Below are 19,680 nucleotides of genomic sequence, written 5' to 3'. Positions count from 1 at the left end.
CGTTTCTCCTTTGTTTTCCTCCAAGGTACAAAGACATCTGCTTGGAAGAAGAATTTGACAACCTTTTATACAGACCACTGATGGACAATGCCATAGACCCCCCAATATCCCTAGTGACTTTTAAACTTTACGATAGCCCAACACTTTAAAGATTGTAAGTCTATGGACATTGAGAAAGCTTTTTGCACACCGTTTATAGCAAAAGCATCGGGAGACTACAGTCAACATGTACATCGAGACAAGACAAGACAAGACCTCAATCGGCAAATGTATATTAAACTCACATAGTTTATCACTGCATTTACCATAATTGTTTCTTATCTTCATCTCTACAACCTTCAGGTAATGACACACATAGTCGATAGGGAATATAGGCACAGATATCAGCAATCGCATATCCCCCCATTCATGTATCATCAACTAAAATGTGCTCCCCCATTTTGTTACAACCCAAAAGCCGAAGAGAGCTCGGTAAAGTTTGACAGCCCATCCACAGACCCTTAATACGGGATAAGAAGGAATTCAAATGTATACTTCGCAATACCTCGAAGCTTGATATAAAACACGTACGGCACGATGATACATGACCCCTCAAACATGGACTCATACATACATACTTCTACTATCTGACTAGGTCATACCCTTTTCCCACCTTCTTCTCTCCTCCCCTACCCAATCATAGAAATGTATTTACATATGACATATATTTTTCTCCTTTTGAACTGTTTTAGGAAGTGGCAGTTATTGGTGACTGCCAAAGGGTGGACTGTCAAAGTCAGAAAAATATCGCGCTGCACGTTGCCATATATTCACCTCATGCGCGTGCTCGCTGCACATGCACTTTCACTGGCGTGCGTGCACATACTCGCAAATGCGTAACGACACTTCTATGAGCGTACGCTCGAGCGCATGGTATGTGCACTTACGGTAGAGTTTGTGCGCGTCTAGCGAGCGACTCAATCGCTGGATAATAAATCCATATAGCAGGTTTTATAGGTAATGTTCCCTTTAGTGATAAATGTAAGTTTGGTTAATGTAACTTGTTCACGGACTTGGGAATCCCTCTTTACGTGGTACAAAGGGTCTGATTAAGGTAGAACAGTTGTGTCTGGTACCTAACCGAAGAGTATTTTAATAGCAATAATCCGGTGTTGGTTAGGTACAGATTAAACGCTCCTGCATATAGTTATGGCCATTAGTAGTTTCTGGACATTTCATATATTTGCAGTTCATTATCCATGCGGCGGGAATCCGGAGATTCCCTCCCACCTGAGCTGATTGTAATAGCCACAGCCCACCTGTTCAAACTAACCTATGACCTTTTGTTATGATGCAGGGAGACATTCCTGTGTCCAATAAACAATGAGATTATAGGTCCCTTTGTAGTGCACTGTATGCAGTGTATATAAGGTCAGCCAGCCTGGACAGCTCCCCCATTCTCTCCACAAACGGTTATCATATTGACAAACTAGGAGCTGGTACCAGGAATATGCGCAGCGATCGTTCCCAGTGTGTGTAAGTAATTCTCTGTAATCATTTCTCGCTCCTTGTTTGTATTGGCCATATTCTCTCTCTTTGTTTTAGTATAAGATTGTAACGTTATTGTATATTTCTGTCTAGATATTCTGTTAGAATTATATGTTAGTATGTAGTGTATGACTTGTGAACTGTTTCTCTTTTCGATATAACTTAGACGCTTGTTAGTAAAGGTGTTGGAACCTTAGCACGGTATTGTGTGTTCATTACATTGCAAAGGGTAATAAGAGCGTCTCGATCGCTCAAACAGCTTTAGTATTATTAAGGTTAAGCAGCGTTATATCGCTACAGTGTTTCAGAACAAGGTTTACAGTATAAGAGTATCCTTTCTGTGTGTTACATTCAAGGTTTACTAATTGTCATATTGTGAGCGTCTGCGCCGCTCGTGGTCTCCTCGTGGTCTCAAGCGTCCGCTACGCTGGTAGCGTAACATTACGGTGATCAACTGCCCATAGTGTGCCCGATATCAACAGCGTATTCTCGCGAGCGTTTGTGTCGCTCGAGCGGCTCGCTCCCGATACAGCGTCCGCTACGCTAAGGGCGTACCCTTACGGTACTTCATGCGCCAATTGCGTATTTAGTCTCTTACCCATATAGTGAAGGTTATAAGGTAATCAATATCAGCATTATCAGAAGGTACTGGGGACACCTGTCTGGAGGTTCTGGGGACACCTGTCCGAAGGTTCTGGGGACTTGGGGATCAGAGTTCAGGAACCAGAGCAATCCACCGACCAATATATCAACTGCATACACGGCGTGTGGAGCTGGAGCAGGGACCAGCTGCTGCAAGGCTGATATATCTGGTTCTGGGCTTAGTAGAGACAAGCTGCCAGTGTCCACCGAAAGGAGAGAGTCCCAGCATTTGGAGTATGCCCTCAGAAAAACTCTAAGTCAGACAAAAACAGAGATATCTGGCTGGAAAGAGCAATTAACAGGCTCAGATCAGGACTATTGCTTTAAAGTCAGATATTTACGGTTCTCCAGGGCCGATTTTAAAAAATGTGGTACTCCTAGAAAAAGGGAACCCACAGCTGTCAGCCTAGGGCTCTTATACTCCTGGGGCCCTTGGGCAACTGGCCCCTGAGCCCATATGAAAGACAGCCCTGCTGATAACTTATCTTAAACTGTAAATATCTGAGTTTCATCTAAATGTAACATAACTTCATCCACTTGCCTCTCCAATTCACACTTGCCGACATCACTGCGTCTGTGTTATTCTGTCGACAAGCCAACTACTTCCCGGTTGAGGGAGGGGGGGTGATGCTCCCCAGAGCTTGCCCTAACCAATATGATGCCCTAGGCAAGATTTTGGCTGGTGCCCCCTAGCACCGCCGCTAGTTCTGCAGGAGATGCCTGGCATGAGTCAGCTGGCAGCTCTGCTAACGTCGGGCACCTTTTGTTTATGAAAATGCATCTTATTTGCATTACTATGTGGCTAGTATACACAAGCAGCTTCTGTTGATTAAAATGATATGCAGCATGCCTATATTCTGTCTGCGACTGCGGCTGTATCTGTATACGAAATGCTACATTACAGTGATTTCCAGGAATACACACAGAATATAGGCATGCCGCATATCATTTTAATCAGCAGAAGCTGCTGGTGCCCCTAAGTATACCAAATGTCCTAGGCATTTGCCTAGTTTGCCTTTGCCTAAGGCCGGCTCTGATGCTCCCTGCCTCAGATAATACAGGTTATTTAATGCCCTCCAAGACCTGCAGGTCACATGTCCAAGCTCACCTGTCACTCAAAATCCACTAGTAAGGTAGATTATACTCTCACTGCACATGGCTGGTAAGGCCTGGTCGCCCCACAGAACCACAGACATTTACTTAAATGCTACATGCTCTTATGGTAAGTGCAAAGAGCAGCACTTAAGGACTACTGTCACCCCAGGGCCGTAACCACCTAATGCTGAAAACCGCCATAGTGGCGTTACCCATAACTTCAGTGTTCCCTAGGAAACCTTGTGTACTCTAAATAATAATGTACAGTCAGTGTTTAAAGATACTATATTAAAGTGGGTCTGGGACTCAGGGTCGACAACAAAAAGGTCGACACACCTTAGGTCGACGCCAATTGGTCGACACACCTTAGGACGACATGGACAAAAGGTCGACATGAAAAAAGGTCGACATGAGTTTTTTATGTTATTTTGGTGTCGTTTTCTTCGTAGAGTGACCGGGAACCCCAATTAGTGCACCGTGTCCCCTGGCATGGCTCGCTTCGCTCGCCATGCTTCGGGCATGGTGCCTTCGCTCCGCTACCGCTTCGCTCGGCACAGATTACCGTTCCAATCGTAGTCCACGTGGATCCAGGGCCGGTTCGAATGCCCTCGGCGCCCCGGGCAGGGAATGGGGGTGTGGCTTACTACAGGGGGCGTGGTCAGTCACGCCCCCTGTACAGCAGAAGCGCCGCTTAAATGCTGAGCGGTGCGCGATGACGTCATCGCGCACCGCACAGCAAAAGGTCCTCTCCGCGAAGGGAAACTAGACGCGTAGTGTCTAGTTCCCTTCGCGGAGAGGACCTTTGCTGTGCGGTGCGTGATGACGTCATCGCGCACCGCTCAGTAATGGTCATCTTTGCGAAGGGAAACTAGACGCTACGCGTCTAGTTCCCTTCACGGGACCAGAGCCGCAGGAGCCGGGGGGACACAGCGGGCAGCGGAGGGCACAGCAGTGGCGGATCTTGCCATGGTGCGGCGCCCTCCGGATGGCGCCAGCGCCCTCCGGAAGGCGGCGCCCCAGGCAAAAGTACTGCTTGCCCGTGGCAAGATCCGCTACTGCGTGGATCGTTAAGTATGAAAAGGTTCAAAAAAAGAAAAAAATCGTGAAAATCTCATGTCGACCTTTTTCCATGTCGACCTTGTTCCTGTCGACCTTTTGTCCATGACGACCTAAGGTATGTCGACCAATTGGCGTCGACCTTTTTGTTGTCGACCTGGAGTCTGGATACCATTAAGGTACATAGGTCTATAGCTAGGTCTCTAGCTCCCTGTTTATGGTCACGGAACTCGTATCCGTATAATTTACAATAGGCCTAAACTGATTCCCTAAATAATACATAATCTAATGTGTTTATTGTCCAATAAATATAATGTATGTGTGACAGCTGGTGACTGTAGCGGTTTTCCTGTATGTTAAAGCGATCATTAAAAGTTTGGGTCTTGGTTATAAATACGCTGAGTGAATAATTTGTTTCCGTCGCTGGTATAATTCCATGTACTGTTCCCGCACAGAGGGACCGCTGACACATTGACATGACTTACTAATTGCCCTGACAAGTCCCAGCATCCAGCTCCCCCTGTCCACAGTGGCAGAGATCAATGCGGATCCCCCACTAGTGCGGCAGATGGTTCTCCCCCTCTGGGGACGTCTCTTCATAGAACATTCCTTTTCAACCTGTCTATCCTGGAACATAAATCATTTGCATGAATGATCCTGGAAAATATAGTGATAAGACCACTCTCAGTACAATATATTCAATATTCAGATATCATTGTTTAAATTTGCCATATTTGTCTTCAACTTTTGTTTTTAACACTAAAATGTATGTAAGAAGTAGCCCCGATTAGACCTATGAAACGATGACGTGATTGAATGAAATTAAATGGAAATCATTTGAATTAAGGATTTATGGACATAGCTTACTGCAAATGATTGCTTATCATGGGGCTATACAGCCACTTGCCAGGAGCCCCATACATTATTCTCAGTTGGGAACTAACAACAAAAACGCTTATTAAATCATGTGATACAGAATGACAGAAATGCAGTAACCCAGAGCAACCAGCATTCAGAATGTATTTGCACTACACTGACCTTACTGTAGCTATTACCTCATTGGCTAGCGGGATGCGACTATAGTATATGCGCCTGGTTTGCTACTAGCCACTATCATTGGTAATTGTGCCTGCCCTATACTAGATGCAAAAGACATGAGAACGCCCCACCACACCAGTTTAGTCAAATGTGTAGAGCGAAATGCGTAGGCCTCTCTACAGCCCATACTTGCACACTCTGCGTATACGCCATGCAAACTCACCCAAGACTCTTCCAGCCAAAAGGCGTACGTTCAGCGCTGCGTCATCCCCTCTGGGTGCAATCTGCAACATGCATCAAATAAAATTCACATAATTTTTCCCAGGAGAGGGGGCAGTAGCTGCCAGGAAGAGGGGGCACAACAGACCTGTAATCTCCCATACACTACACTGTAAGTGATAGGGACGGTATTGCAAAGGGGAGATAGAGCAGCAGCACGGTCTGTGGGAAAGGTGAGGACTCTCAGTGGCTAAAGTACCATCCATCACCAGTGACACATTGTATCCAGCTGCTGGTGAGGGTGGAGGAGACTAGCTGCATACCTGATACTGTGCCGTGGCTGTGATTCATGCACCCTGTATAAGAGGGAGATAGAGTAGCAGTATGGTCTGTGGGAAAGGTGAGGACTATCAGTGGCTAGAGTATCCTCCATCACCAGTGACACATTGTATCCAGCTGCTGGTGAGGGTGGAGGAGGCTGGCTGCACACCTGGCACTGTACCATGGCCGTGATTCATGCACCCTGTATAAGAGGGAGATAGAGTAGCAGCACGGTCTGTGGGAAAGGTGAGGACTCTCAGTGGCTAGAGTATCCTCCATCACCAGTGACACATTGTATCCAGCTGCTGGTGAGGGTGGAGGAGGCTGGCTGCACACCTGGTACTGTACCATGGCTGTGATTCATGCACCCTGTATAAGAGGGAAATAGAGTAGCAGTATGGTCTGTGGGAAAGGTGAGGACTCTCAGTGGCTAGAATATCATCTTTCACCAGTGACACATTGAGGGTTTTTCCGACCTGATCACACGCTAGCTATTTTTTGCAGCACTGCGATCAGGTCAAAACTCAGCAAAACTGCGCATGTGTATGCACCGCAATGCGCAGGCGCGTCGTACGGGTACAAAGCGGATCGGTGCTGGGTGATGGATTTAACGAAGAATCCATTCGCACAGCCGATCGCAAGAAGATTGACAGGAAGAAGGCGTTTATAGATGTCAACTGACCGTTTTAAGGGAGTGGTTGGAAAAACGCAGGCGTGTCCAAGCGTTTGCAGGGCAGGTGTCTGACGTAAATTCCGGGACCAGACAGGCTGAAGTGATCGCAGCGGCTGAGTAAGTTCAGACCTACTCAGAAACTGCACAAAACTTTTTTGTGCCGCTCGGCTGCACAAGCATTCGCACACTTGCAAAGCGAAAATACACTCCCCCATAGGCGGCGACTATCTGATCGCAGCGCTGCAAAAAATAGCTAGCAAGCGATCAACTCAGAATGACCCCCATTGTATCCAGCTGCTGGTGAGGGTGGAGGAGGCTGGCTGCACACCTGGTACTGTACCATGGCCGTGATTCATGCACCCTGTATAAGAGGGAGATAGAGTAGCAGCACGGTCTGTGGGAAAGGTGAGGACTCTCAGTGGCTAGAGTATCCTCCATCACCAGTGACACATTGTATCCAGCTGCTGGTGAGGGTGGAGGAGGCTGGCTGCACACCTGGTACTGTACCATGGCCGTGATTCATGCACCCTGTATAAGAGGGAGATAGAGTAGCAGCACGGTCTGTGGGAAAGGTGAGGACTCTCAGTGGCTAGAGTATCCTCCATCACCAGTGACACATTGTATCCAGCTGCTGGTGAGGGTGGAGGAGGCTGGCTGCACACCTGGTACTGTACCATGGCCGTGATTCATGCACCCTGTATAAAAGGGAAGCCGCTGCCAGGATAAGAAGCATCGCAGCTCACTGCAAGTTCAGGATCCTGGACCCTTTGTTCAGAGCTTCCAGTCCCCAAAGCCCAGAGCACGCAGCCCGGCGTCTGGCTGCAGATGGGGAGGGAGGGAAGGAGAGTTTGGGGTGGGCTTGCAGTCAGCATGTTTGTTATGAATGGGGTGTGAATCTCCGTCCTCGCTGCTGTGACATTGGCTGCTGGAACAGGACTATAGCCGGGATCATCAGTCCCCCCCTCTCTGCCTGGCTTCCAGCAACTGCTGCCCTGGAGAAATCGGGATCATGCCCAGGAGCCGGGCTCCTTGCTGAATGAGGGTGAGTCTGTGCAGTTGTTACACACCCCTCTCTGTGTGTGCTTCCTCCCAGCCATAATCCCTGCCTGTGCATCGTGCATCACCCATGCACCAGCCATAGCATCCCTGCAACTTCCCAGCATCTCCCGGAGAGGGGACCAGATCCCTAGCAGGGTCCCCACTGCCTCCACTGTCCTAAGGGAACTTTGCTGTATTTCTCTGTCCCTATTACAGTATCCTCTGTGTGTGCTTCCTCCCAGCCATAATCCCTGCCTGTGCATCGTGCATCACCCATGCACCAGCCATAGCATCCCTGCAACTTCCCAGCATCTCCCGGAGAGGGGACCAGATCCCTAGCAGGGTCCCCACTGCCTCCACTGTCCTAAGGGAACTTTGCTGGATTTCTCTGTCCCTATTACAGTATCCTCTGTGTGTGCTTCCTCCCAGCCATAATCCCTGCCTGTGCATCGTGCATCACCCATGCACCAGCCATAGCATCCCTGCAACTTCCCAGCATCTCCCGGAGAGGGGACCAGATCCCTAGCAGGGTCCCCACTGCCTCCACTGTCCTAAGGGAACTTTGCCGGATGCCTCTGTCCCTATTCTTCCAGTATCCACAACATCCTTTATACCCTGAGTATACTGTATCTATATAATGTATTTTATTTGTTTTATTGTTGTGTATAATCTGCTTTACACAGATCCCTGTAGTGTATAGATGTGTTATTTTTTATTTCCACCTATTGTCCAGCAATATTGCTCAGGGTGTATATTGTAGTCCAGCTGATAGTGGAGGGATGCCGGGATATATTACTGGAATGCTATTATGTAAACCTAATCTGCAGGTGTTTGTACCTGGTAAATGCTACCATATGTCAGTAAATACATGGGGTTACTATGGCGATTTATCAGGTGCAACATTGAATTTGATTGAAATTGTACTCGTCACCTGTGCGTTACCTGTCAGCTGGGGGCTGGGGTACTTCACTGGTTACCGTCAGATATTACCTAGATCTGGATATTCTAACCTGCTGTATCCGATCGTGCCATCTGCTGCCTGTGGCAATTATTACGCTGCACTTTCCGTGGAGTTAGGTGACTTGGGTGTCCTGAGATAACCTGAATTGTGGTCCAGTTTTGTGAGGCTCATAACTTCACACACTCCCAAATTCTGTGTTCTGATTGGCTAGCTGGGCCGTACGGTGGCAAATATTGAATGGCAGGTGGCCAATCAAAACAAAGGCAGTTTGTGGTACTTACCCTCCTGCCCACTGGTCCTCTGCAGCCTCTTATTGGATAGGACTGTACAGGGCGGCAGCTGTGTGGCTCCCTATTGGATAGGAAAGCTGGGTTGAGAAAAAGCGTTGGTCGACTAGGATTGTGCCCCCTGCTGTTCTGCAAAAGTGTAATTGGATTTCAGGGGTGGCAGAGAATGAAAATTCTTTGTTTGGGGGCCTGGAGGGTTTTGTGAACCACTCTGCAAAGTAGGGATCTCCCCAGGAAATGCTCCCACCTCTTTACTTCATTTATATAATCATGTCCCACCAAAAAACTCCACCCCCTTTCTGCATGTCAGTGCGAAGGTAGGTGCACTTGTGCGTCTAGTTGTCACCTACCACAGATCTACCTGACTCCGCTCATCGGCCGCTGCAGAGCTTTGTGCGCTTGCTGATGCCGCTATCTTGGCCTGTGATTCTGCGCCCTTTCCTGTAAGACTAAGCAAACCGCCATAAGTATTATACGGTTATAGGCCAATGCGGCTATTACTGCGCAAGACGACACGGTTGTATAAAGAACCAGCACTCCATAGCAGTCTTAGCAAGTTTCTGTGTTTTAGCTCCATGTGTAGCCAAAGTTGCGGCCTATATTTACACTCCATTTTCAGTCACATGTTCTGCGCCAAGCATGGGTAGGTCTAAGTGCCATTACTGATCATGGCGGCTGCTCTTGCGCCAGGAGGGATGTGGGCGCCATCGCACAGATGCGTACATTGGATATTTGCGCAGAACTTCAGATGGCAGGATGCCTCTACAATTGTGTGTGTCCCTTTATCAAGGTATAGCCAAAAACACGCAATACCAGTGTTCACATAGTTAATCGTGTTTATTTTTGAAAAATTATTTTTTAGCAGAAGCGCATGCTTGAAAATGTCTAAAAAACCCTACGACATATACATTGTACCCACAAAGGTGCCGCTGCGATTAGCATAGATGGGATCAGAAATATTGGTGTAGATAGTGCTGGTTATTGTATTATAAATATATATATATATATTGTGTATGAGTATACATATTGATATATATGTATTATTATTTTACTGGATCACTATACGATATAAATGACAAACAATGTGGGATTTATTACCCTGATTTGATTGTAACCTGTCTTTTTAGATTTGACGATTGTGTTTCATGTACAATGGAGGTCTTATTAAGAGAGAAGGCATTTTCCAATAATTAATGAGTGCGTTATATTTGTTCATAAGGTATGCGTTCAATTTGCCGCCTGTTGGGATCCCGGCGATCACAATACCAATGCCAGAATCCCGACACCCGGTTAAATGCCGGCAGTCGAAATCCCAACTGACACCCGAAATCCCCTCTTGGGTGGTGGTCTATGTCACCACCCAGTGGGAATAGACTAGTGTCCACTGGGCCGACGTATGGTGAGCGCAACGAGCCCGAGAGGACACAATGCGCTCGCTGCCGGTATTCCAGCTGTCGAGATTCCGGTGTCAGTCCGCTGACCGCCAGAATCCTGACAGCCGGGATATCATACTGATCCCGTTCATGATTACGCTTTACACCTAACCCTAATACCCACTGGCGTTTGTTACGTTGTTATAGTACGTTTATTGCTAGTAACTTGTTCCTGAGTGTTGTGGTGTTGGATAGGGATGTTAGTCTACACAACGGCATGTAACCAGAGGTGTGGTATGTTAGGTAGATTAGACTTGGGTTGACAGTGTCTAGGCCGACCACTTTGGTTTCTAGGTCGACAGGGACTCTAGGTCGACATGAGTTTTTTTCTTTTTTTTTTGTGTCGTTTTCTCCGTACAGTGACCGGGAACCCCAATTAGTGCACCGTGTCCCCTCGCATGGCTCGCTACGCTCGCCATGCTTCGGACAAGGTGCCTCGCTGCGCTCGACAAAGGTTACCGTTCCCAATTGTAGTCAATGTGGATCGTAAAATATGAAAAAGTAAAAAAAAGAAAAAAAAAGGAAAAACTCATGTCGACCTTTTGTCATGTCAACATAGAACATGTCAACCTAGAGTCGCTGTCGACCTAGAAACCATGACAATCTACTTACTGTCGACCAATAGTGGTCGACCTAGACATTGTCGACCTACTTACTGTCGACCTAAAGACCGCATTCCCGTAACCAGGATGATTATTCAGATAGCAGAGATAACAGTTTGTAGTATATAGTAGATGTTCTGCAGCAGCAGGAACTCACAGTGGGCGGGATGTACTAATGTACATCACCGCCCATCGCTGCCCTGCGCCACGATGCTGATTGCATATGTACTAACATATACGATCAGAGTTGCGGAGGACAGCTCTTCCGATAAGAGCTGTCCTCCGCGATGCGCAGCGGCAGCCTGACTTCCGGGATTCGGCCCCAGGAGTCAGTCTGCGCATGCGCGGGGTGACGGGGGCGGCCGCAGGGCATGCTGGGAGGGATCCGATCGGATCCCTCACACAGCGCCGCGGAGAGAAGCCCATAGGCTTCTAAGGACGTACGCCACCCCACCGCGGCGCTGTCCTGCCGGCCGGGGGTTAGTACTTTAGGAAAATGCGGTAAACAGGGAGTTTACCGCATTTTCCGCTTAGTACATCCCGCCCAGTATACATGTGAAGCAGTACAGCGGTAACACAGCGTCTCAGTACACACAGGGTGCGGCTGCGGGGTAGATAAGGTCACACACTGAGAAGAGTAGAAGCTGCACGTCAGGGCAGTTGTCTCTCCTAAGAAGAACGCTCTCAGACTGTGCACTAAGCGGGTAATTCAGTCCTGATCACTCGCTAGCATTTTTTGCGGCGATCAGGTCAGAACTGCGCATGCGTATACAATGCAATGCGCAGGAGCGTCGCACAGGTACAAAGCGGATCGCCGCTCAGCGATGGGTTTGTGAATTCATTCGCACGGGCGATCGCAAGGAAATTGACAGGAAGAAGGCATTTGTGGGTGGTAACTGAGCGTTTTCTGGGAGTGGTTGGAAAAACGCAGATGTGTCCATGCGTTTGCAGGGCGGGTGTCTGACGTCAGTTCCGGTCCAGGACAGGCTGAAGTGATCGCAGCGGCTGAGTAAGTCCTGGGCTGCGCAGAGACTGCACAAGATCTGTTTGTACAGCTCTGCTACACATGTGATCACACACTTGCACAGTGAAAATACACTCCCCTAAGGGCGGCGACTGTCTGATCGCAGCAGTGGAAAAATCCCCTAGCGAGTCTGAATTAGGCCCTAAGCCCCTCCTCCTGCACTGAGCTAACACTAGGAGGGAAAACACTAGAGCAGGGAAGCTGCCTCTAGTGCTGGGAACGGAGACAGACCACAGGTTGATCTACTGTCTAACACTTCCAACACTAGTAATCATTCTTTCTAGTAAATTACTAATGACAGATGCGTTTGTCTCGCATGCCTATTTATTACTAGAGATGAGCGGATTCGGTTTTACTCGGATTTACTCAGTTCTCAAAACGGCATCTGATTGGCTATCCAAGACACGTGACATCCGTGAGCCAATAAGATGCCGTTTTGAGAACCGAGTAAATCCGAATCCGCTCATCTCTATTTATTACCAATTGTGAGTGCATGGGGAATGCTCGTGGTGCGAGGCCTAGTTTATGATGCAGAGCAGGGAGTAAATCGGGCATAAATTGCTCATATGAGCATGATGTGATTGTTTTCTCCCGCACATCACGCAGGAAGAGAGCGGAGATTCCCCCCAGCTCCATGTTTTGTAAATTATGCTTGGTGGTATGTACTAAGCATTGCATCCGCATTGTGGTACATCCCGCCTCTTATCGGGTACATGCACACTGGCATTAATAACGCACATATGTATTCCTCCCAACTGTCCCGATTCTCGCGGGACAGTCCAGTTTTTTGGGGACTGGCCCGCTATCCCACCCACGGGCCGCAGTGTCCCGCAGTGGGGGGGGGCAGTTGGGAGGCACAGCGTCTATTCAGTGCAGACAGAGGGAGAGAGGGCATGCCAGCGGCTCACGGAGCGCTGGGCATGCCCCCTCAGTGACAAAATCTGGGGCGTGGCTCGCGATCGTGGGCCCTTCCGTGAAGTCATGACGCTTTTCCATAGACCATGCCCCTTTTTCGGGAGCGCGCGCAGCTTTGCCGCACGTGTGTCCCTCTTTGAAGGCAGACAAAGTTGGGAGGTATGCATACATACCTAGAAATGCGCAAAGGACAGCTTCCCCAATAAGAGTTGTCCTTTGCGATAGAAGGACTTCCAGGTTTTGAACATGAGTCCTTCTGCGCATGTGTAATAGGACGCACGCACCACGGGGAGTGCTAGGAGGGATCCGATTGGATCCTTCTCAGAGGGAATTGCAGAGAGCAATCCATAGGCTCTTATTGATGGCATTATCATGGCCGTAGACAGAGTGGCCGGGCCCAGGTAATGGGAGGGGCGTGGCCTAATGTAAGGGGGCGTAAATCCACACACACACACACACACACACACACACACACACACACACACACACACACACACACACACACACACACACACACACACCTTCTTCTATGCTGCAAAACACCATTCCCAACCTCTCCAGACTAATTATTCCTAAGGAGACTGATTGATTAACAAATCCTAAAGTGCTGCACAATTTATGGGCCTGACTCCCCTTGAGCAGCACAGTTCAATATTTCCTGTGTTGCAACTAGAATGAATGGGCCCATTAAATAAAAAAATGGTGAAAGCATGTGAAAACCATTTTTGCTTGTTTAATGGACCATTCACATTGAGGAATAGGCTCCTAAATGTTAACATTATGGATCCACACCTTTCAAGAAAAGACAATCTAACTTTCTAAACTCTAAAGGGCCCTACTCACTGGCCGACCCGCCGCCGAGCTGCCCGACGGCGGATACGGCCGACGAGCGACCCAGCGGCGGGGGGGGGGGGGGGGGGGCAGTGACGGGGGAGTGAAGTTTCTTCACTCCCCCCGTCACGCGGCTGCATTGAAGTGCAGGCAAATATGGACGAGATCGTCCATATTGGCCTGCATGCACAGCCGACGGGAGATCAGCGATGAACGAGCGCGGGGCCGCGCATCGTTCATCGCTTAAGTCTCCACACTGAAAGATATGAACGAGTTCTCGTTCATTTATGAACGAGATCGTTCATATCTTTCAAAAAATCGGCCAGTGTGTAGGGCCTATTAGATAAAATCTATTTACTCTCATTTTAACTGTCAAAAATTGGACAGATCGCTGACCTATACAGGACCTCTGTTTATAGCTGGGACATCCTTCCAGTAGTAGAGGAACAACAATCACCTAATAAAGCAGAGGACATGGAGTTGCCGCTGATTATACAGAGACCTGGTGTGCTGTGACCTCTTCCAGTCACAATGGGAAACAAGCTGTAAATTACCCAGGATTTATTGGCCAGCGGACAATAAATTGAGAGAGAGCCTTTTAAACCCGTTCATATGCTAATTGTTTCCTTTTAATACCTTAGGGCCTAATGTAATTAACTCATTGAGCTGTCCTTGAGCAGGCTCTGTGGTTCAGCAAAACAGATTCAAATTCCTAACATCCTACAAACTAATGTGGTTCCAGACCTGACTCTTCCTGGTGCTGGCGGACATATGGAGTCACCCCTGATATAAGACCATAATAGACCTTCTGTAGGATAGATTCCATAAGATGAGAAAGATCGTGATCACACAAGAGCAAAGCGATGCCAATTCCTTGAGATATCTCGCCAGATCTGGAAACTCATTGTTTTATTTATGATCTTTGGCAAATACAGAAATAGTATGTTTGTCAGAATTGAGACGTTCTTCCAATCTGCTTCTTTCCACGCCCACGCCTGTGTAAGGTCTGAGACGCAGACCTATCCGTGAATTTAGCCGAGCTTGTACTGCCGGCCGCCAGCCACTCATTATTCCTAGTGGCCGTGCACTTCTGATTACATTCTAGCCACGGGTGCACACAGGGGGGGTTTATAAGAAGAGATAGGGCATCGTGCCCCACTTTTCTTTGCATTATGAGCTGTTTGCCATCCTGTCTACCAGGGCCTGATTTACTGCTAGGCAACCTAGAGAGCCGTGAATGTCCCCCTGAAATCCTGACCCTCTCTGCATATGTTACATCTGCCCCACCTGCTGTGCACATGGTTTTGCCCATTAGAGAAGAGTTTGCTGCTGCGATCAGGTCTGAATTAGGCCCTAGATCTGGAGGAAAGAAGGAGTCGTCTGCGTCTTCCTCTACTTCTCAACGAGAAGCATTTTCCTCCAGGTGCCAGCAGGGGGAGCTGATAGGATCGGCTTTTCCTTAGTGTACCGTAGTCCTGACTCCTGTGCCAGCTCCTCTCCTCTTGTACTACAGGCAGTGCGGGGCTTAAATGGTATCTGTGTCCCTGCCTCCGAGGTTGCAAGTTTTACTGGACAGGAGGGCAGGTCAGTCGCTGAGCTTTGTATGGAGGGGAGGGGGATACTCTGCAAGCTGCCAGTAACAATAAGTGATGCGTTTTGCAGTGTGTGTTGATTCGGGGTATAGCCTATAGTTATGCAGGGAAGCAGTCAGGATCCCAGCTGTCGGGATCCCGGCAATCAGAATGTAGACGCCGGAACCCCGATACTATTCTGAACGCCGACACCGGCATCCAGAATGGGTGCACCATCCCGGTGCCGGAATCCCGACAGCCGGGATGGCAAACAAAGAGACCGCGGCGCTGGAGAGGTAAGTTGCGGGAGGAGGGAGGTGTTCAGCTTAGGCTGCGTTCTGGGATTTTAGGCTTAGGCTGCGTCCGGGGGGGGTTAGGGTTAGGCTGTGTGGAGAGAGGGTTAGATTTAGGCAGTGGGGGGGGGGGGGGGGGGGGGTGTTGGATAGGTTTAGGCACCTCTGGGGCTGTGACGAATTTCCCACTAAGCATGTGAGGCACCTGCCTATGGGTGGCACCTGCTGGGGGCGGCACGGCAGCTCCCCCCCACATGTGGAGATGTGTCCTGTATCACAGGGCACATCAGTGCAGCGGTGGAGTAAGGGGATCCTCTTACGCAAGAATGTGGTTCTGAATAAAATGAGGTAAGTGGACCTATGTTGGCAGAACCAGATCTGCAGTTAGTGGAGGGAAAATCCCAACCTCTGCCTATCTGTATCCAAAACTTACAGCCTCTTAGGGAAATACCGTACAGTAAACATCCCAATCAAGTCATACGATACAGAGAACTTCCCTGTGACGCCATACAATACAAAGAACATGCTATACCTATCCATATAATGCATAGAGTTTCCTAGGGATCAGCATACAGTATAGAGAACATCTCAGGGACCAGTATACAACACAGAGAACATTCTGATCACTGTCAAACAATACAGAACAGCCTAGTAAGCTCCATACAATTAAGAAACAAATCTCAATGGAACAACACACAGAGCATTTCAGTAACCAATTTACTATACAATGCAGAGAGCACTCTATTGACTGCCATATAAAAGATTATTTTGTGACCATCATATTATCGTTAACCCTTCCTCAAAAATCATTACCTCTAAATTATAACAACTGAATTCAACATAATTAACCCCTTCATAATTATCTTCCTCATCTCTTCATTAGTTAATCCCCCATACCACAGGTTCTCAAACTCGGTCCTCAGGACCCCACACAGTGCATGTTTTGCGGGTCTCCTCACAGAATCACAAAATAAATAATGAGCTGCACCTGTGGACCTTTTAAAATGTGTCAGTGGGTAATTAATACACCTGTGCACCTGCTGGGTTACCTGCAAAACATGCACTGTGTGGGGTCCTGAGGACCGAGTTTGAGAACCTGTGCTCCATACCATCAATGCATTTCATTCATATCCATTTGTAAATCTGCGCCTCTAGTGGCCACCCTGTCTGCTGCAACGTGTGATTGTATCACCATACAAAGTAGATTGGAAGATAAATAAAATATACTACCCCTGTGTGGCGAACCATAAAAAATAAATAAATGATTAATTAGTTATTTATTAGCAGTTTCTTATATAGCGCAACATATTCCGTTGCGCTTTACAATTACAACAGTTATAGAGAAAAACTGGGCAAAACCAGCAGACATAGCAGTAGGAAGGCCCTGCTCGCAATACAATCATCATGGGACTCCGTACTCTGCAATTTATGTCTTTTTCTGCAACGGGGTACATTGGTTTCCACAGGAAAACATTGGGGTTTAGAAATGGATCTTGATCCAGGCACCAAAAGGCTAAAACTTTAGACTGTCCCAGGATGCATTGGGGCCTCCTCTATAACCCCGCCTCCAGGCACTGTGAGCTGAGTTTCGAGTTGGTGTCTGCAGAAGCAGGTCACTTAAACGGGGGGCTGCACTGGGCAGCCCTGAAAAAGCTTTTAGAAGACTTCAAGGGCCTGCAGCACTTACATGTCAGGGTGACATTCTGTGCTGCGGCTCCGTCACCTCCCCAGCGGCGTCGCATACGCCCGCTGGCTCTGTTCCTGGGTACTTGCGGCGGAGACGCTCCGGCTCTAGGCACACGGTCGCAGACGCTCTTCTGGTTCGCGTGGCTGCTACAGAAGGGAGGAGGTAAGAGGGTCCCCCAGGTGGGACCCGCCATTAAATCGTGTGCTGGTCGCAGTCTAAGGAGATGGACTGCGACGCTGGCGTGGACACTTTAACAGGGGATAGGAGCAGTGCCAGATTAAGGTCTGCATGGGCCTGGAGCTGAAATCTATGAAAGGCCTATTGCACGCCGCGCAGTGAGTGTGTATGGCGCCAGAGAATTTCTTCCCATGAGGACTGGGGAGTGTGGTGTCATGCTACATCACTGCACTTCCTCCCCACACTACATCTCTTCACTATATCACTACTACACTACATTTCCCCTATGTGGAATATTTATCATAACCCGTAATGTCTATGGAATGTGATAAATTCGACCAAAATCGCATCGAGATGACTAAATACATCGCAAGGATGTATCAGTTATCGCATGCAGGGACAGAGCTTGTGAGCAAGCTCTGTCCCTGCAAATCCGGTTACCACATTTCGCAGAGTATTTTTCATGAAAAATACTCTGAGATTGCACTGCGCATGCATTGCCACCGGCTACCAGCATCAGCAAAAAACTGCAACTGCTAGCAGTCACATGCTGGGGGCAGCCCAGCACAGATCAAGGGTGTCCAGCATGCTAATGGCTGCCCGTCGGCCTGCTTCCAAACCAGACAAGCCTGCTGCATGACGAGGTGGGCCTCCCCCTGGGGGACCCCAGGGTGGGAGGCCGACTTCTGCGATTCACCCAGGTCTGGTTAAAGACCACTTCAGACGCATGGGTGCGAGAAGTTGTCTCTCACGGGTATGCAGTCTCTTTCAAGAGACGTCCCCCTCGCCAGTTCTGCACAATGGTTATTCCTTCGGATCCGTTGAAGGCGCAAGCTCTACATCTGGTTGTGCGTTCCCTCCTGGATACAGGAGTGGTAGTGCCGGTACCTCTGTCCCAGAGAGGCAGAGGATACTACTTGACCCTGTTTCTAGTCCTGAAACCCAATGGGTCTTTCCGGCCTGTACTCAACCTCAAATCACTGAACAAGTTTGTGAGAGTGTCCACGTTCCATATGGAAACACTGCGCTCAATTGTACTGGCCATGGAACCCGGAGACTATATGGTATACCTGGATATACAAGATGCTTACCTGCATATACCAACTGCCATATCGCATCAGCAATATCTGTGGTTTGCTATTGGCAACCTTCACTATCAATTCCAGGCTGTGCCATTTGGACTGGCCACGGCCCTTCGAATCTTCACCACGGTTATGGCCGTGATGATGGCTCATCTCCGTCGCCAGGGATTCAGGATCCTGCCGTATCAGGACGACTTGCTGATTCTGGCAAACTCCCACAATGTCCTCTTCGGTCATCTACAACTGATGGTAAACTTCTTACAAGCCTCAGCAATATCTGCGGTTTGCTATTGGCAACCTTCACTATCAATTCCCGGCTCTGCCATTTGGACTGGCCACGGCCCTTCAAATCTTCACCACGGTTATGGCCATGATGATGGCTCATCTTCATCGCCAGGGAGTCAGGGTCCTGCCGTATCTGGACGACTTGCTGATTCTGGCAAACTCCCACGATGTCCTCTTTGGTCATCTACAACTGATGGTAAACTTCCTACAAGCCCACAAGTGGCTCATCATCTGGAAGAAGTCCTCACTGGTCCCTGCTCGGAACATGGTGCACCTGGGGGCAATGCTGGACACACACAGTCAATGGCTGTTTCTGTCTCCAGAGAAGGTCCTGAAACTTCAGGACAGGATCAGATACTTCCTGTCTCGCCTAAGAGTGTCGATACACTCGGCAATGCAAGAACTAGGCCTCATGGTGTCGGCTTTCGACATGGTAGAGTACGCTCAGTTTCATTCCTGCCCTCTACAGAGGTTAATCCTTTCCAAGTGGGACGGCCTGCCTCATCGGATAAGGTCTCACATGATTTCCTTGACTCCGGAGGTTCGTCTGTCGCTGACCTGGTGGCTACAGGACCAGCAGTTGAGCAGGGGCCGTCCCTTCTGGATCCCCAACTGGGTCCTACTGACTATGGACACCAGTCTGAGGGGTTGGGGCATGGTGTTGGAGCAACACTCTTTCCAGGGTCGTTGGTCCAAGGAGGAATCACTCCTCCTGATAAACATTCTGGAATTGCGGGAACTATTCAATGCTTTGTCTCTTGCCCTGCCTCTGGTACAGAACAGGCCTGTTCAAGTACGGTCAGACAACGCCACCACGGTGGTGTACATAAACTATCAAGGTGGCACTCAACGCCGCATGGCAATGATAGAAGTGTTAAAAATCCTTTGTTGGGCGGAACGCCATCTGCCAGCAATATCGGCAG

At 48.7% G+C, this 19,680-nt stretch overlaps 1 protein-coding gene across 2 annotated transcripts in view; it reads left to right on the top strand.

Annotated features, from left to right (window-relative positions):
• The window catches only part of PDE4B (phosphodiesterase 4B), a 726,366-nt gene that overhangs the window by 69,725 nt on the left and 636,961 nt on the right, over nucleotides 1-19,680 (top strand). Inside the window, exon 1 of one of the 2 annotated variants that reach the window (XM_063939160.1) lies at nucleotides 7,442-7,613. The exons of the other annotated variant lie outside the window; for it this stretch is intronic. The gene's annotated coding sequence lies outside the window, so the exon portion shown is untranslated. Of the gene's footprint in view, nucleotides 1-7,441; nucleotides 7,614-19,680 lie in introns of those variants that run through there. 2 annotated transcript variants of the gene reach the window in all.

This window comes from Pseudophryne corroboree, chromosome 9 (assembly GCF_028390025.1).
Source record: "Pseudophryne corroboree isolate aPseCor3 chromosome 9, aPseCor3.hap2, whole genome shotgun sequence".
Classification (NCBI taxonomy): Eukaryota; Metazoa; Chordata; class Amphibia; order Anura; family Myobatrachidae; genus Pseudophryne; species Pseudophryne corroboree.
The sequence above is the reverse complement of the archived record's forward strand: the minus strand, read 5'-3'. Positions and strand labels throughout refer to the sequence as shown.